The 16,505-nt window shown below is 37.1% G+C and overlaps 1 pseudogene; it reads right to left on the reverse strand.

Annotated features, from left to right (window-relative positions):
- Positions 1-234: 234 nt before the first annotated feature.
- LOC125280227 lies at positions 235-16,108 on the reverse strand (annotated as a pseudogene).
- Positions 16,109-16,505: the final 397 nt, after the last annotated feature.

The following is a 16,505-nucleotide window of genomic DNA, read 5'->3' on the forward strand; positions in this document are numbered from 1 at the left end:
TATGAAATTGAGTACTAAATATGCTAGAAACATTCTAAAACATGAGAGCAAAACTTAGTACTAAAAGCATACTGTTATCGTCATGAAACAGGAAGTTGTTTTAACTTAAGCATACAATATCCAATCTGCCCCAAACTTCACGTTTGATAACAGTCCTGTTCTGAACACATCTACACACCAAAATTTGTTATAGTTGTAGCACCACCAGTTGGTAGCAGGAAGCATGTCAAATACAAATGACTTTGACATGGTCCTCCTATATTTACATACTTAAATGAACATTGCCCATCATGCTTTTTTCTCCTAAAGCCACCGGATGGTGGTGGCACGTGTGCGAGGGCCCTTTCATCGCTGCTTGCAGCTTTAATTATTTTTTGAGTCCTTTCATCAGCATCTTGTATTGGAAGTAGGTAGGAAGGATGTCTGAAACAGCTCCAACAATAGGCGTCACACATTCCTTTACAAAACTGCCTGAACTTTTCTCTTTCTCTTCCTTTTTCTTTTTTAAGATTCTTTATCTCTTCATTCAGAAGATCAGCTTTCTCCCTAAAGCCTTTGTTTAGCAACTCCTCCCGCTCCTTCAGTTTGCTCTCAATGGCTCTGTCCATCTCCTGCTGCTGCTGCTCCATCTCCTGTTTGAACTTCTCCTTCATCTGCCTCATTTCATCCTCCTGCCGCTCTTTTTCTGCCTGTATCATTTGTTCACTCTCAATGCTTTTCTCCTTTTCCTCTTTACATTTCTGTTCCAGCAGGGCATTCTTCTCCTTCTCCTCTGTCAGTCAAGATAATAAAGAAGAGAGAAATGAGAAACATGATTATAATACTAAACCTCCAAAATCTGAACTCCAACCCCAACTGAACTCCTCCTTAGAGATGCTCTTAAGCAACAATTTGAGTTTGGTTTCCATTTCATATGCATTTTTTCAATTACAAATGCTCCAGGATAAAACAACCTAATGAATTACAAATATTCATAAGGTTGATAAAGATTTACCTTGAATCTTTCTGTCGTTTTCAGTTAGTTTTTTGTCTGTGTAGAGGATGCTGTTTGCTTCAGCTCCTCGCTCATTCAGAAACTCATTCAGCACAGCCTCAGCCTGCATAATACAGTATATTATAGCACATTTATAGAAATACTCATAACCCTACGTGTACTCAAAGAACCATTTCATAAAAACACACAGACAGGCCGTGTCCTCACCAATACACCTTTGTTGGGTTCTCTGCGGTACTGCTCAACGATGGCGTCTCTGTCTCTGCAGTAAAGTTCATATCCTCCAGACTGACTGTACTCTCCATTCTGCAGCCGTTTATTCATGTCAGAGAACAGATTCTTCAGCAGATCTCTGCACTTTCTCTCTGACGCCATCTCATTCTCTTTCCAAAGGCCTACATTGTGTACATCTATGTTTTCCTAAACATACACACACAGTACATACAACACATATAAACACTAGAAAAAGTCTGTTATACTAGCTGAGTTATTGGTTAAGGAATAAATAACCGTATTTGTCCCCCTCTAACTTTCCTAAAATAAAAAGATATTTTTTTCCCACACACACAAGGACAATATTTAAATACTAAATATAATTTAAAATAATGCATAATGATTCACTTAAGAGGCCTTTGCATATTTAAGAATATAGCTGCATTATTATAAGTGTGCACATAATTGTGCATGTGAAACTCACCACCAGTTTTATTAGGTATTCTCCTTTTTCATCTTTAAAGGAGCGTTTCATGAACTCGGCGGTGGCCAGACTGCTGAATTTCTGGTGCTCTGAGGAAATATCATCCACACTTACTGGGAACTTGTTCTTCACCTGCAAAGAACAGCATGCTTTGTCACTGAATGGAGGTAACAATTAAAGTACCTAAATTAAAACTGTTCAGTAAAAAAAAAAAAGAAGACAAAAAGAATAACTGTGAATTTGACATGGTTAAATGGATAACATGATGTTTTAAACTGTTGCCTGATGTAAGTGACCTGTACCCTAGTGAAAAAAAAGTATACTAAGTATACTTGCAGCAAGACTAATTATTAGTATATTTCAAGTGTGTTAATGATTAGTTCATTTAAAGTGTGCTATTTTGAAACAACTAATTTTGTACTAAGTATATTTAAGTTGAAATTAAGTAGTATTAAAATACAACTTTAAGTATATTTAGTATACTTATGTGTACTAAATTGGAACAACTTCAAGTATACTTAATACACTTTAAGTATATGTCTGTGTAGGGACTAATTACATGCTTGATTAGTGATATTAAAGTGTACTTAATTTCTGTTATAAGTATACTTCATTTGTGTTAAAAGTATATTTTTTGTTATAATATACGTTGTATTATAAGTATACTTTATTTCTGTTATAAGTATACTTTTATTTGTGTTATAAGTATACTTTATTTCTGTTATGAGTACACTTTGTGTTATAAGTACACTTTATTTGTGATTTAAGTACATTACAAAACACAAGCAATATACACTGAATATATTATAGTATATACTGTATGCTCAGTACCTTTGGCTTATTCCAAATATTAAACATTACACACTTTGCAGTCAATAACTATACACTTTGTTATTACTTCTACTTTGTATAATATAGTCAACATTTGAAGCGGATCAAAACCTTTAATCAAAGTTGTCCTAACTTTTTTGATCCACTTCAAATGTTGACTAGTGTACTTTGAATTACATAATCTCACACAATACAGTTGTGCTACTATTTAAATACAGTTTAACACATTTTCCCAAAGTTGAATGCATTTGTTTTCAAGGCCACTAAATTAAATAAAATATAAGAACATAATGAAGAGACATATTTCATTGACAAATCCAATGGTTTTTATTTAAACTTAATATAGATTCAGCAAAACTTACCATGTTTTTCATTAAAGAAAAAAAAATATTGGACCATGGTGACCCTCTATACACAATTACAAATTACACATTATATTCCATGTTCTGATGAGCTTCTCATTGTGTCTGATGGCACAATGATGGCCGCAGAGACTCGTGAAGAACAGCATCTGTTGACAGAATATACCAAAGATATAAGACAGCATGTTCAACTCTTTATTCACGTTTACAATAGTCTGTCAAAATCCTACATTGAACCAATACTATTTTTGAACAGTAAATGAGGATTAGCAGCAGGGAACTGTATCAGAATGGCATGTCGATATTGTTTTCGGTACATAGTCAAGCATAAAACACTTTATGAATTACAGTTTTTCTCAGTCGCTTTGGTGCAATTCTCACATCACTATTTACATTTGCACAACAGTTAATGCAGTTCTCAAAACAATTAGTACAAACTGCAAAACCTAGTTGATAACCTGCAAAAGCGTGTCACTTGCTCAAAATGGATAGGTCATTCCTCAAAAGCAAGTATTTGTGTCAATGAAAGTGTCAGTGTCATCAAGATGAAAAGTCCTGACACCATTGTTTATGAACAAGATAGTCAAATGGCTTTGTCATGTTTTCATTATGACAGTTTACTCTGTCAATTTTTTCCAATGCAAAAAAGTCAGATCTTGGTGACACTACCTGAAAATGCTCAAGACAGCACTATATACTATTTGCACAGCCATTTGAAAAATACAGTAAAGTTACACATTACTGTATTTAGTGAGGTAACTGAGTACAAGACACTGAATATGTATGTTTCACATTTTTACTGCATATGCTCTTTGCAATTCTAATTTGTTCACAGCATTGTGCAAAAGAAAAAATACACCCTTATTTGCAACAAACATAAACTCCCTTTGGGTAGAGCTGTGCACAACTGTAAACAATATTGCAGTACATATGGCAAATCTTTACTGTAACACTACTGTACACTACAATACACTAAATGTGTGATGCAGTAAAGCTGTACGTCTAAATGTAAAATGTACAAGTTCTTGTCCCACTGCAAGCTTCATGTATGACACGATGACAGTAGTGCAGTGCAGATTGTTTAGTGCTGAATTACTGTCCATTTATACACACCTGTTCTCCCAACGAAATGTTTGAATAATTGAATTTACAGTGGTTCTCCCAACATTTGGCTGCACCCTTCGACCAGCCTCAGCCATTGTGAGGCCGTGATTGACAACATGATCCACAATTGTAGCCCTGATTTCATCAGGGATCTGCCTATTGGCCTCTTCTTCCTCTTCCCCTGTTTTGTCCCCTTCCCCTTCTTCCCCGCACCCTTACCCCTCTTCCATGAGGCTGACCTTCCATTTCTGTGTCACAGTATTGTAGAAATGGTACACACTATGTCCTGCTTGGTTCGTATATGCTTGTAAAATGGGGGTTTATGGGATTCACCTCTGACAGTGATTGTAGAGAAGTGGCTTATCATTGGTTGCAACTAATGCTTCACACACCCCTTCTCATCAGTGAAAGTTGAGATTCACTTGAGAAAAATTGTTCAATTTAAGAGACATTTTCAGGAAAAAAAGATTTTTAAAAAATGTGTAAAATTAGCTTGACAGATTTTGACAACTAGTTCAACATTTTTGTATGTAATGACTCAAGCAATGAAATGAGGACTATTAGTTTTATATGGAATGACTATTAAGCATTCACAAGTATAGTTAATTTTGACTGACATGACATAAGCAAATGATAATGTTATAAAACAGCAGAGAGTTGTATGAAAGCAATTGATGCATGTCCAAAAGCATTTGCAATTTGTTCGAAGGAATGAGAAACTGCTACTATGATGTGCACAAATGACTAAATGTTGTGGAGGTTGAACTAACTGTTGTGAAAATGTAAATAGTGATGTGAGAAATGCACCAAAGCGACTGAGAAAAACTGTAATATCGTACAGAATACGGGCCGATTTGACCAATCATATGAATGTTTTGGTGCAGGATATTAAATAATGTATTTTTTAAATATACTTTCAGTGCATTGTTACAATGATCATTTTCAGCACACTGTTAAAATATACCTCAAATATATTTTTATAAAGTGCAAATAAATACACTTTTAAAAAATAAACTGAACTTACACTTCAAGTATATTTTTATAAAATATATTTTTAGAAAATATACTAAAGTACAATTATTTTAAAGTGTGTTAAAAGTTGCATTGTGAAAATATGATACTAATATACTTTTTATATATTTAATGATAGTACATTTTTTGTTAGTATATTTGCAGTGTACTATAGAAAAAGGGAATATATTTAAAATACAATAAAGTATACTTTTTTTTCACTAGGGTATGTATAATTTAACATTATATTAATCAAATCATTATATTAACAGGCAGCTTTAGATAAGTAAAGTCCAGTTTGCTGTAACAGCACTGACTAAATATATGAAATTGAGTGTGACTTACCTCTTCCATCCAACTCTGATACACTTTCAAAGCTTCTTGAACAGCTGCCTGGTTCTCTAGATTTGCCAGAGTAACCACTGCATTGTCCAGACAGGGCACCTTCCCACTGCTGATTGTATCCACATAAATCTGCACCAGATTCCCGAGCACTGACAACACACACAAACACATCAACATACTTACCTTTTTAAATGTAGACCTGGTTTCACAGACAGGGCTTAGATTAAGCCAGGATTAGTCCTTGGTTCAATTAAAGTCGCTTTTATAAACATGCCTTAAAAAAAAACATTACTGGTGTGCATCTTGAAAGAAAACAATGGCATTGACATATTTTAAAACAAGTCAGTGCAAGTTGCTTTTAGTTAAAACATTATGCATTTTAGTCTGGGACTAGGCTAGGCCTTGTCTGTGAACTTGGGGGATAAAGGCGTATAGGTCTGAAGTTCGCACTCTTAAGTTTGACACTAAAATGTCCCAATAATTCTGTTAAATTGTTAAAACACTCACATTTGCCAGTAACTTTGTGTCCTCCTTTCAGTGTTTTCACAAAACTCTTGTGAAAGATGTGGTCACAAAAACGACCTGTGACCTCCAGAAAATCTGGTACAAGGTCCCGTTCTTGTAAGCTTTCTAAGCGTGTCATGTTTTCAGGCGAGGCTGGAGATGGGAACATGAAACAGTTCCGGGATGGGAAATAGGTTCGGATGTATTGACGGGGCAGGTTGTAGTCGCTGATTTTCTTATTTACACCTAAATGAGGTTTTTAGGAGAAAATAACATATTTTATCAAAGAAGATTGTCATTTTTTTGGTTGTTGTTAATACACAGCTCAAAAAAATTAAAGGAACACTTTGAAAACATCAGATCTCAATAGGGAAAAATATGCTAGATATCTATAGTGATATGGACTAGGTAATGTGTTAGGAATGAAAGGATGCCACATCGTTTGATGGAAATGAAAATTATCAACCTATTAAGGACTGAATTGAAAGACACCCTGAAAATCAAAGTGAAAAAGTGATGCAGCAGGCTAGTCCATTTTGCTGAAATTTCATTGCAGCAACTCAAAATGGTACTCAGTAGTTTGTATGGCCCCCACGTGCTTGTATGTACTGTATGCCTGATAACGTAGGGGCATGCTCTTAATGAGACCACGGATTGTGTCCTGGGGTATTTCCACCCAGATCTGGACATGGGCAACACTGAGCTCCTGGACAGTCTGAGGTGCAACCTGGCAGTGTCGGATGGACTGAAACATAATGTCCCAGAGGTGTTCTATTGGATTTAGGTCAGGCGAGCGTGGGGGCCATTCAATGGTATCAACAGAGATTGTATAATTCCTTCATCCTCCAGGAACTGGCTGCATACTCTCGCCAAATGAGGCCGGGCATTGTCGTGCGTTAGGAGGAACCCAGGACCCACTGCACCAGCGTAGAGTCTGACAATGGGTCCAAGAATTTCATCCCGATACCTAATGGCAGTCAGGGTGCCATTTTCTAGCCTGTAGAGGTCTGTGCGTCCCTCCATGGATATGCCTCTCCAGACCATCACTGACCCACCACCAAACCGGTCATGCTGAATGATGTTACATACAGCATAACGTTCTGCACGACTTCTCCAGACCCTTTCACGTCTGTCACGTGCTCCGGGTGAACCTGCTGTCATCTGAAAAGCACAGGGCGCCAGTGGCGGACCTGCCAATTCTGGTGTTCAATGGCAAATGCCAATCGAGCTCCATGGTGCCGGGTAGCGAGCACAGGGCCCACTAGAGGACGTTGGGCCCTCAGGCCACTGTCATGAAGTATGTTTCTGATTGTTTGGTCAGAGACATTCACACCAGTGACCTGCTGGAGGTCATTTTGTAGGGCTCTGGCAATGCTCATCCTGTTCCTTCTTGCACAAAGGAGCAGATACCGGTCCTGCTGATGGGTTAAGGACCTTCTACAGCCCTGTCCAGCTCACTTAGAGTAACTGCCTGTCTCCTAGAATCTCCTCCATGCACTTGAGACTGTGCTGGGAGACACAGCAAATCTTCTGGCAATGGCACGTATTGATGTGCTATCCTGGAGGAGTTGGACTACTTGTGCAACCTCTGTAGGGTCCAGGTATCACCTAATGCTACCAGTAGTGACACTGACCCTAGACAAATACAAAATTAGTGAAAAACAGTGAGAAAAGATAAGTAGGGAAAAAAAATATCAGTGGCCTCCATATGTAAAACCATTCCTGTTTTGGGAGTTGTCTCATTGTTGCCCATCTAGTGCACCTGTTGTTCATTTCATTAACAATTATGCAGCTGAAACTGATTAACAACCCCCTCTGCTACTTAACTGACCAGATCAATATCCCAGGAGTTTAACTGACTTGATGCTATTCTCTGATCAATAAGTGTTCCTCTAATTTTTTGAGCAGTGTATTTACTGACTATTAATTTACATTTACATAGTGCTTGATGTTTACAGTATGTCTGTCTAAAATACCTTTCTTCAGCTGTAGGGCAAACTCAAGGTACTCGTCCTCAGTCACTTTCTTTCCATCAATTACCAGTTCCAAGGTGAAATCTCTAACGACCCAGATGAATGATGGGAAGAAAATCACATATTTTGAATCTTCTTCTTCCTCTTCTGCTGCTTCTGTCGATTCAATTTTGATCTTTTCAGCGAGCTCACTAACATAGCTGCAGCACATTGAGAAATAACATCATCTTACAAAGTGTATGTTTGTAAATTTGAAAAAGGAAGTGGGTTACGTTGCAGGTTAAAGGATACTGCAGCTTCTCCACTGCATCGTTATCGATGGTGCCGCGGCTGTTGTACAGTTGCTGTTGTTGTTGCTGCTGAGCAGAACAGCCAGACAGAAGATCCAGCCGTCATTCTTAGAGTCTCCCTGAAACACAGTGTCTTTAAAATCAAAGAATCCAACAATAGTAATGTCTATAGCTCTTTGTTCTCACCTTGTCCACATCACCGAGTCCCTCTGTGTCCAGCAGCACCAGAGTGTGTCCTTCTTTATAGGGGTGAGGGACACACCACATCCAGATGCCTTTGGTTTTTGACTCAATAGTGTTACCGAGAGCAAAGCCTGAGACAATTACAGTTTTTATTATTATTATTATTAGCATGATGTAGCTAATATTCACACATTAAGTTGGCGTGTCTAGACAGTTCTCTCACCTGACTGTTGTCCTGCCAGGCGGTTCATAAGGTAGGACTTCCCCGTACGGTAGAGTCCCACCACAGACACCACAACCACCGGCTCCTTGATTCTACTCAGGAACTCAATGGCATCCTTACAGACGCAGAGCGATCCGTTCACATTCTCCACCAAACAAATGGGGGAAGGCATTAGTCTGGCATTAGACATGCTGGCTCTCTCTAGCTCTTCCTGTTTGCTAAAGGGGGAAAATAATAATTCGATGGCAGGAAACAATGTGTAAAAACCTGCAGACACAACTTACCTCAAAACAATGAATTCGTTATGGACTCTCAAATATATTGTATCATTTACATTCTGTGTTAGCCTTTAAAAACCTAATTTTTATCTCTACAAAAATAGTATAAAATACTCACTGGCAAGTCACTGTCATTCATACACCAGAGACCTGTTCTTCTTACTGATTCACCTAGTTAATTCTGTTTTTAAAACACTTATACTTTATTATTTCACAAGAGTTATGATTTCATTACAATAGTTCATTTATTTGCATGATATTTGCATGATAACATATTGATTGGAAGGGGTAAAGATCGACTTAAGAGTATTTTGCGCACTATTTCCGAGTGACAGTATGAGATTAATACAATGTTTCTGCTCAAACTCACTATATTGTGACCTAATGCAGATATTATACAAACCCAATTCCAAAAAAGTTGTGACACTGTACAAATTTTGAATAAAAACAGAATGCAATGATGTGGAAGTTTCAAATTTCAATATTTTATTCAAAATACAACAAAGATGACATATCAAATGTGTAAACTGAGAAAATGTATAATTTTAAGGGAAAAATAAGTTGATTTTAAATTTCATGGCATCAACAGATCTCAAAAAAATTGGGACAAGGCCATGTTTACCACTGTGTGGCATCCCCTCTTCTTTTTATAACAGTCTGAAAACGTCTGGGGACTGAGGAGACAAGTTGCTCAAGTTTAGGAAAAGGAATGTTGTCCCATTCTTGTCTAATACAGGCTTCTAGTTGCTCAACTGTCTTAGGTCTTCTTTGTCGCATCTTCCTCTTTATGATGCACCCAATGTTTTCTATGGGTGAAAGATCTGGACTGCAGGCTGGCCATTTCAGTACCCGGATCCTTCTTCTATGCAGCCATGATGTTGTAATTGATGCAGTATGTGGTCTGGCATTGTCATGTTGGAAAATGCAAAGAGACGACGTCTGGATGGGAGCATATGTTGTTCTAGAACTTGGATATACCTTTCAGCATTGATGGTGCCTTTCCAGATGTGTAAGCTGCCCATGCCACATGCACTCATGCAACCCCATACCATCAGAGATGCAGGCTTCTGAACTGAGCGCTGATAACAACTTGGGTTGTCCTTGTCCTCTTTAGTCCGGATGACATAGCGTCCCAGTTTTCCAAAAAGAACTTCAAATTTTGATTCATCTGACCACAGAACAGTTTTCCACTTTGCCACAGTCCATTTTAAATGAGCCTTGGCCCAGAGAAAACGCCTGCGCTTCTGGATCATGTTTAGATATGGCTTCTTTTTTGACCTATAGAGTTTTAGCCGGCAATGGCGAATGGCACAGTGGATTGTGTTCACTGACAATGTTTTCTGGAAGTATTCCTGAGCCCATGTTGTGATTTCCATTACAGTAGCATTTCTGTATGTGATGCAGTGCCATCTAAGGGCCCGAAGATCACGGGCATCCAGTATGGTTTTCCGGCCTTGACCCTTACGCACAGAGATTGAACTGATTCTGTGCTAGTGTTATGAGCGCGGGTAAACTGAAGGCTTGAATCAAGGGCAATCATTGCAATGACGCCACGTTGAGCGCAAAAGAACCGGTGAACCGTTTTCTTCAATCGGTTTATTGAATCGAACTGTCCGAAAGAAGTACTGGTGATCCGAAAACCGATGCAACCGGTTCTTGACTCGTGAGAGTCGTGTAAAAGTACACTAAATTACCACTATACATTTTTGTATTTTAACATACTTTATGAGAGTACTCTGATATGCCACTAAAAATACACTTATTTTAGAGTGTACTGTATAAAGTGTACAGAAGTCACACTTCTAATGAAGTGAGAACATAGTACACTTTAAAAAAAGTATACTAACAATTAATTTCCAAAAAATATATACTTCCCATTAGTACACTGAATTGCCACTCTAAGTATGTCAAATTTAATACACTTAAAAAATACAATTTAAAATACATTAACAACAAAGTACACTTTCAAAAAGTACATTTAAAAAATACTTTGATTACTGATAAATTAGTATACTTACTGTTTGGACTATTAACCCTTTCATGCATAGAGGCCACTACAGTGGACAGCTATTCAATAGTTGTTTTCTCCTATATAAATGAGTCTGAATGTCAGATTTGCACATCAGTCACTACATTGGACGCTAATTTGTCATGCAATACACTGCCACCCACTGGTCAACTTTTGCAAGTGCAAAAAAAAAATTCTCTAAAACAAGATGGCAGACAGAATAGCACATGTGCCTTGCAGGGGAGGAATGTCTGTCCATTCCTTCTATTCTAGCAGACCCTTGCAGGTACAAAAAATATGAGGACATCAAGCAACAACTAAGAAGCAATATAATTGTTAAAATATCCAAGTATTGATTTTGTGATTTGAGGAAATTGTGATTAATCATGTGTCCACTCAAGTGGACATCATGCATCGCTGGCTATATTTAGAATACAATTTATAGTATTGCTTTTTTTTTTTTTTTTTTTGAAATATGCCATCTTCAGTAATGTTTTGGCAGAAAATCAATTTAATTTTTATTATAGCAATATTTTGTGCATATTAGTTTTATCATGAGAGTGATGATCCTTGAAAAAAACTAAAATAAAAATGATATTGCTCCTTGATGTCCTCATGTTTTTTAGTCAATACAGTGGCAGTGGACCCTAATGTGTCATGCAATATACTGCCACCAACTGGTCAACTTTTGCAAGTGCAAAAAAAAAAAAACAGATTGTTAAAAGTTCTGGAATATGTTCAAAATACATGAACACAATGTTAAAGAGCAAAAAAACATGTTTTATAGTGTTTACAATATTTATTCTCAATAATTGTTTTCTAAAAAACACATATTTCATTGGTTCCTCAAATGCGCGTTGTCCACTCTAGTGGACATTTCACCAACTCCTTGAAAAATGCATGTTTGAAAAAAATGAAGGTGATTTTTTTTTTCATGCCTAAAGAGTAATAAAAACACTTTTGAAAAGAAGTAGCCTTTCATAATTCGTGCATGAAAGGGTTAAGTTGAACTTAATTACATCTTTTTTGAAGTATACTTTTAAAGTACAAATCAAACACTCTTTAAATAAAGTACAACAAGTAGAAGCATACTTTTTTTATAATTCATGTACTTCATTCATATTTCAAATACACTAAAGTATACTAATTTTTTACCTGGGCAATCATGTTGCCAATTGACCTAATAAGATGCAAATTGGTCCTCCAGCTGTTCCTTATATGTACATTTAACTTTTTCGGCCTCTTGCTACCTGTCCTAACTTTTTTGGAATGTGTAGCTCTCATGAAGTCCAAAATTTGGCATGACATTTCAAAATGTCTCACTTTCAACATTTTATATGTTATCTATATTCTATTGTGAATAAAATATAAGTTTATGAGATTTGTAAATTATTGCATTCCTTTTTTTTTTTCACAATTTGTACAGTGTCCCAACTTTTTTGGAATCGGGTTTGTATATAATAAACTGACGCATAAGTGTATTATGAGAGAACGCAGAAGTTTACCGGGAACAAGAAATTAAGAAATTATGGTTCTTTGGGCCGGCCGTACCCACAATTGAGGTCCCCGATGTCCGGACTTCTTTTTCCGAGGTGTTTATAATAAAGTTTGTGAAATAATTGCCTAATATTAACTCTTTGGTGCCGGCCGCACGGATAGGCTATATTGCACAACGCCAAGATTACCAACCTTCTCATCTGTCAGTGGTCAAACAGCGTTCATCAATGCAGGGGCGAGCTAGGATGTGCTGGTCGTGAATATTGGCCCAAGCTTGGCCACCCCGCTCACGACTGCTGTTTCTGCCTCTCTTTTTTTTTTTTTTCCTAGACTATAATTGCATTTATATAGACCCAGAACCGTCACTTTATGACCACAACAAACATGATACTTATCAGACGCGCATTCCAACTTCGCCTCAGCGCCAGGCGCAAGTCAAACGAGCACGGAAATGGTAAAGGTGACGACAAGAGAGCTTCAGTTGAACAACAGTGAAATGCTCTTGGACTATATGTTTGTGTAGGTTATACACTGTGATCAAAAATAAATGGAGCAAACGCGATTGAATGTAGAGGTTTGTGTCTCGTTATTCTATTCAAAGTATCAATAGGCTAACTATTGATTTTGCATGATTTTGCATTATCAGAAATTAATATTGGCCCAAGCTTGGCCACCCCGCTCACGACTGCTGTTTCTGCCTCTCTTTTTTTTTTTTTTTCCTAGACTATAATTGCATTTATATAGACCCAGAACCGTCACTTTATGACCACAACAAACATGATACTTATCAGACGCGCATTCCAACTTCGCCTCAGCGCCAGGCGCAAGTCAAACGAGCACGGAAATGGTAAAGGTGACGACAAGAGAGCTTCAGTTGAACAACAGTGAATTGCAATCAGATGAGATGTTGTCAGGCTATGTCAGTAAAAATGAACACGACTGACCAATCAGCTATTAGGCTATATTGTGCTCGCGGCGTGCATTCGAGAATTGCACGCACAAATGCGGCGGCACGCGCTGTATATTATTTCATTATAAATAAAGCGCAAAAGAAACTATGAGCATGCACCGTCGTTGTTCTGTTGTAAATTAAGTCATGAAATTTCCAAAAATGCGATTAAAGCTGCCTCAAAACTGTGCGTGCATGTATGTAGGAAGTAGGAAATATAAATTTTCTCGGGGGAGCATGCCCCCCAACCCCCCTAGCAAACTACATTTTGTGACCTCTGGAATTATGAACACCTGCTTATGGCCTTGGTTCTATTCTATCTAACGAAATATGAGGTAAACGTGTGAATACATACTTCTGCTAATGTGTGTGCTCTTGGACTATATGTTTGTGTAGGTTATACACTGTGATCAAAAATAAATGGAGCAAACGCGATTGAATGTAGAGGTTTGTGTCTCGTTATTCTATTCAAAGTATCAATAGGCTAACTATTGATTTTGCATGATTTTGCATTATCAGAAATTAAGAATTATTAGTGTAATTGTAAACAGTAGTCAAATATCGAAGCTATCTAATCTGTTTAATACTTAACTCAAGGCTAAATCAGTATATATTGAAAATGTTTCTGTAACATCTGCAAAAAATAGTAGGCTATATAGCTCCACTGTGGTTTGTGATTTATTTTCAAGGGGAAAATAAATAAATACGTTTTCAAATAAGTTTTTATTATATGAAATATTTTCAATTATGCAAATCAAAAGAGATTTTTTGGGGGTGGGAACTTAGAAAAAGTTGTCATATGGCAACTCTGTATACAATGGAAAATAAATTTATTATTTAAATTTTTTTAAATAAAATTATGATTTTCTTCTCTATTTAAATGCACATTACTTTTAGAAATTGATAAATTTATATACTTGGAACTCATGCAAACCAAAAATACGTAGATCCTTATCATTTAATCCCTATCATTCCCTATCATTTGGCTAACTCATCCTCATTGTCATCACATGGAAGAGCTAACTCTGCACTCTTCCTGTTGCCCTTTCCGTAAAATATTGCTATATTAATTTTCTGAAAAGAAGAAATAATTTTGTTATTTATACATAAACACAACTATACTACAAAAAAACAACAACTTCAAAATAAATAAATAACAGCAATCATATTGTTGATGCTACTATCTATAAAAAATCCCAATGGGGAAATACATTACTGCAATTCCACTGTGGTACAGAGTTACCATATGGCAACATACCTATTTTTCCATAGTGGTAGTGTTGCCATATTGATATTTTCTCAATGTACAGTAAAACTATGTTAGACAGAGTTGATTTGTGAATAAAACTTTCTAATTTACTTATCAAAGATGCTGCAAAAAAAAAAAAAAAAAAAAAAAAATCCCCCTTGAGAAGAGATGTTTAGAAATTAGGTAAATAGAGCAATTTTTAGAGCACTTCTACATGTCTTCCGTATGAGGGTGACAGTGGGAAAGAGAGTTTTTAAGGGACATTCAAATGTCATGGGTATTAAAAACAGCACATCATTGGCAACCTTAAGGCCTAACCTTTTAATTCCCATAGTGCAATATATTGTATTTTTCTTAATAACAAGGAAATGAGTAGAAATGAATTGTTGCCATATGGTAACTCTGTACCATAGAGGGATAATAATACTTTATATCAGCAATAATACATTAAATCAGGTAAATAGTGTTTTAATAAAACAGCATCTACATTTATCTGAGCAGGAGTGGGTCAGGTCTGATCGCGCATTGGTCTAAATACGAGTCAGAATCACAACGGAATGACATAAACGTCCTGACATGTGAATGTGGTTTTTCCGAGCCCTCGTGCGCCCCCTAAAGGAAAATATTTTTTGTCTCATAGGAATAGTTATTTATCTGCTGCAGATTTCAAAGCCAATAGGGATGTATTTTCAAAACAGTTCTTCAGATATTCACATAATTAGAATGTGTTGTTAAAAATTAAATGTCAATAAAAATCACATTGTAAATAAAATGTGTAACTTGCACAATTAAGTCTTGAATGAACATACCATGAAAACTGATTATATAACCTATTAACGGTAGCTTAATAAAATGTTTGCACTGATCTCTCATTTTTGAATATTTTATTTTTGAATAAATGCCAAATAAATAAAAGAAGGTTCACTTACATGACACTAAATTTAGCTATAACTTGTCTTGAATCTACTGTATGATGAGATGAAAGATACCGATGCTCTCTCTTCCCTTTACGATGCTTCTCACTGCGCACTGAACGGAACTGCAGACGGTGTTGCTTTTCAGTATCCGCCCAAATCGGTAACGGGTGATTTCTTGGAAACCTTATCCAGTGACCCAACTAGCGTTGTTTCGCCTTTAGTTTCACTTTCGTGTCAGCATCACTGATTCTCCAATGAGAAAACACACCTCGTCTCTGTACCATTTATAGTGTAAAAGATAACAGAGTAGGCTATCACACATGGGGAGCCTGCGCGTTTGTAAGCCTGTTGTAGCTATTTTGAGAGTTTATGAGCGATATTTTAATTTAAACTAGTGAGAGGAAGTCTGACTCTTTTCTGCGAACCGGTTTGGACTCTTCGTTTCAATGAACCGGTTCAAAAAGCCGGTTCACCGGTTCTTTTACGTCCTCACGTAATGACGTCAATTCTATCGTCCCGGCGGATGAAAATACATTGAAACATGGGCGTCGGAACCATTGTATGTGGGTGGGACAAGACCCACCCACTTTTTAAGACCAATGATATTGGACCCACTCACTTTTACCGTCTCTAATTCAGCATTTGTCTAATCCCCCTCAGGTGATGCTACTCCACAAACCACCAACAGAGCATAAAAAAATACCAAAAATAAAAATATTTTTTAAAACATCGCCAAGTAAAACGCTGCGTTTATAAAGAAATGTCTCTTTACGACCACAACAAACGGGACACTTTTCAGACGCGCATTCCACCTTCGCCTCAGCGCCAGGCGTAAGTCAAACGAGCGCGGAAAAGGTAGCTTCAGCTGAACAACAGTGAACTGCGGTCAGATGAGATGTTGTCAGGATATGCCAGTAAAACTCCAATCAGCCGTTAGGCTATAGCCTACTGTGCTCGAAGCGTGAACTCAAGAATTGTTCGCGCAAATGCGCCGGCGCGCGCTGCATATTACTTTATTATAGCTTAACTAAAGCGCTAAAGAAACTACGGGCATGCGCCATCATTATTCTGAGGTAAATTAAGGCATGGA

Source organism: Megalobrama amblycephala, linkage group LG12 (genome assembly GCF_018812025.1).
Source record: "Megalobrama amblycephala isolate DHTTF-2021 linkage group LG12, ASM1881202v1, whole genome shotgun sequence".
Classification (NCBI taxonomy): domain Eukaryota; kingdom Metazoa; phylum Chordata; class Actinopteri; order Cypriniformes; family Xenocyprididae; genus Megalobrama; species Megalobrama amblycephala.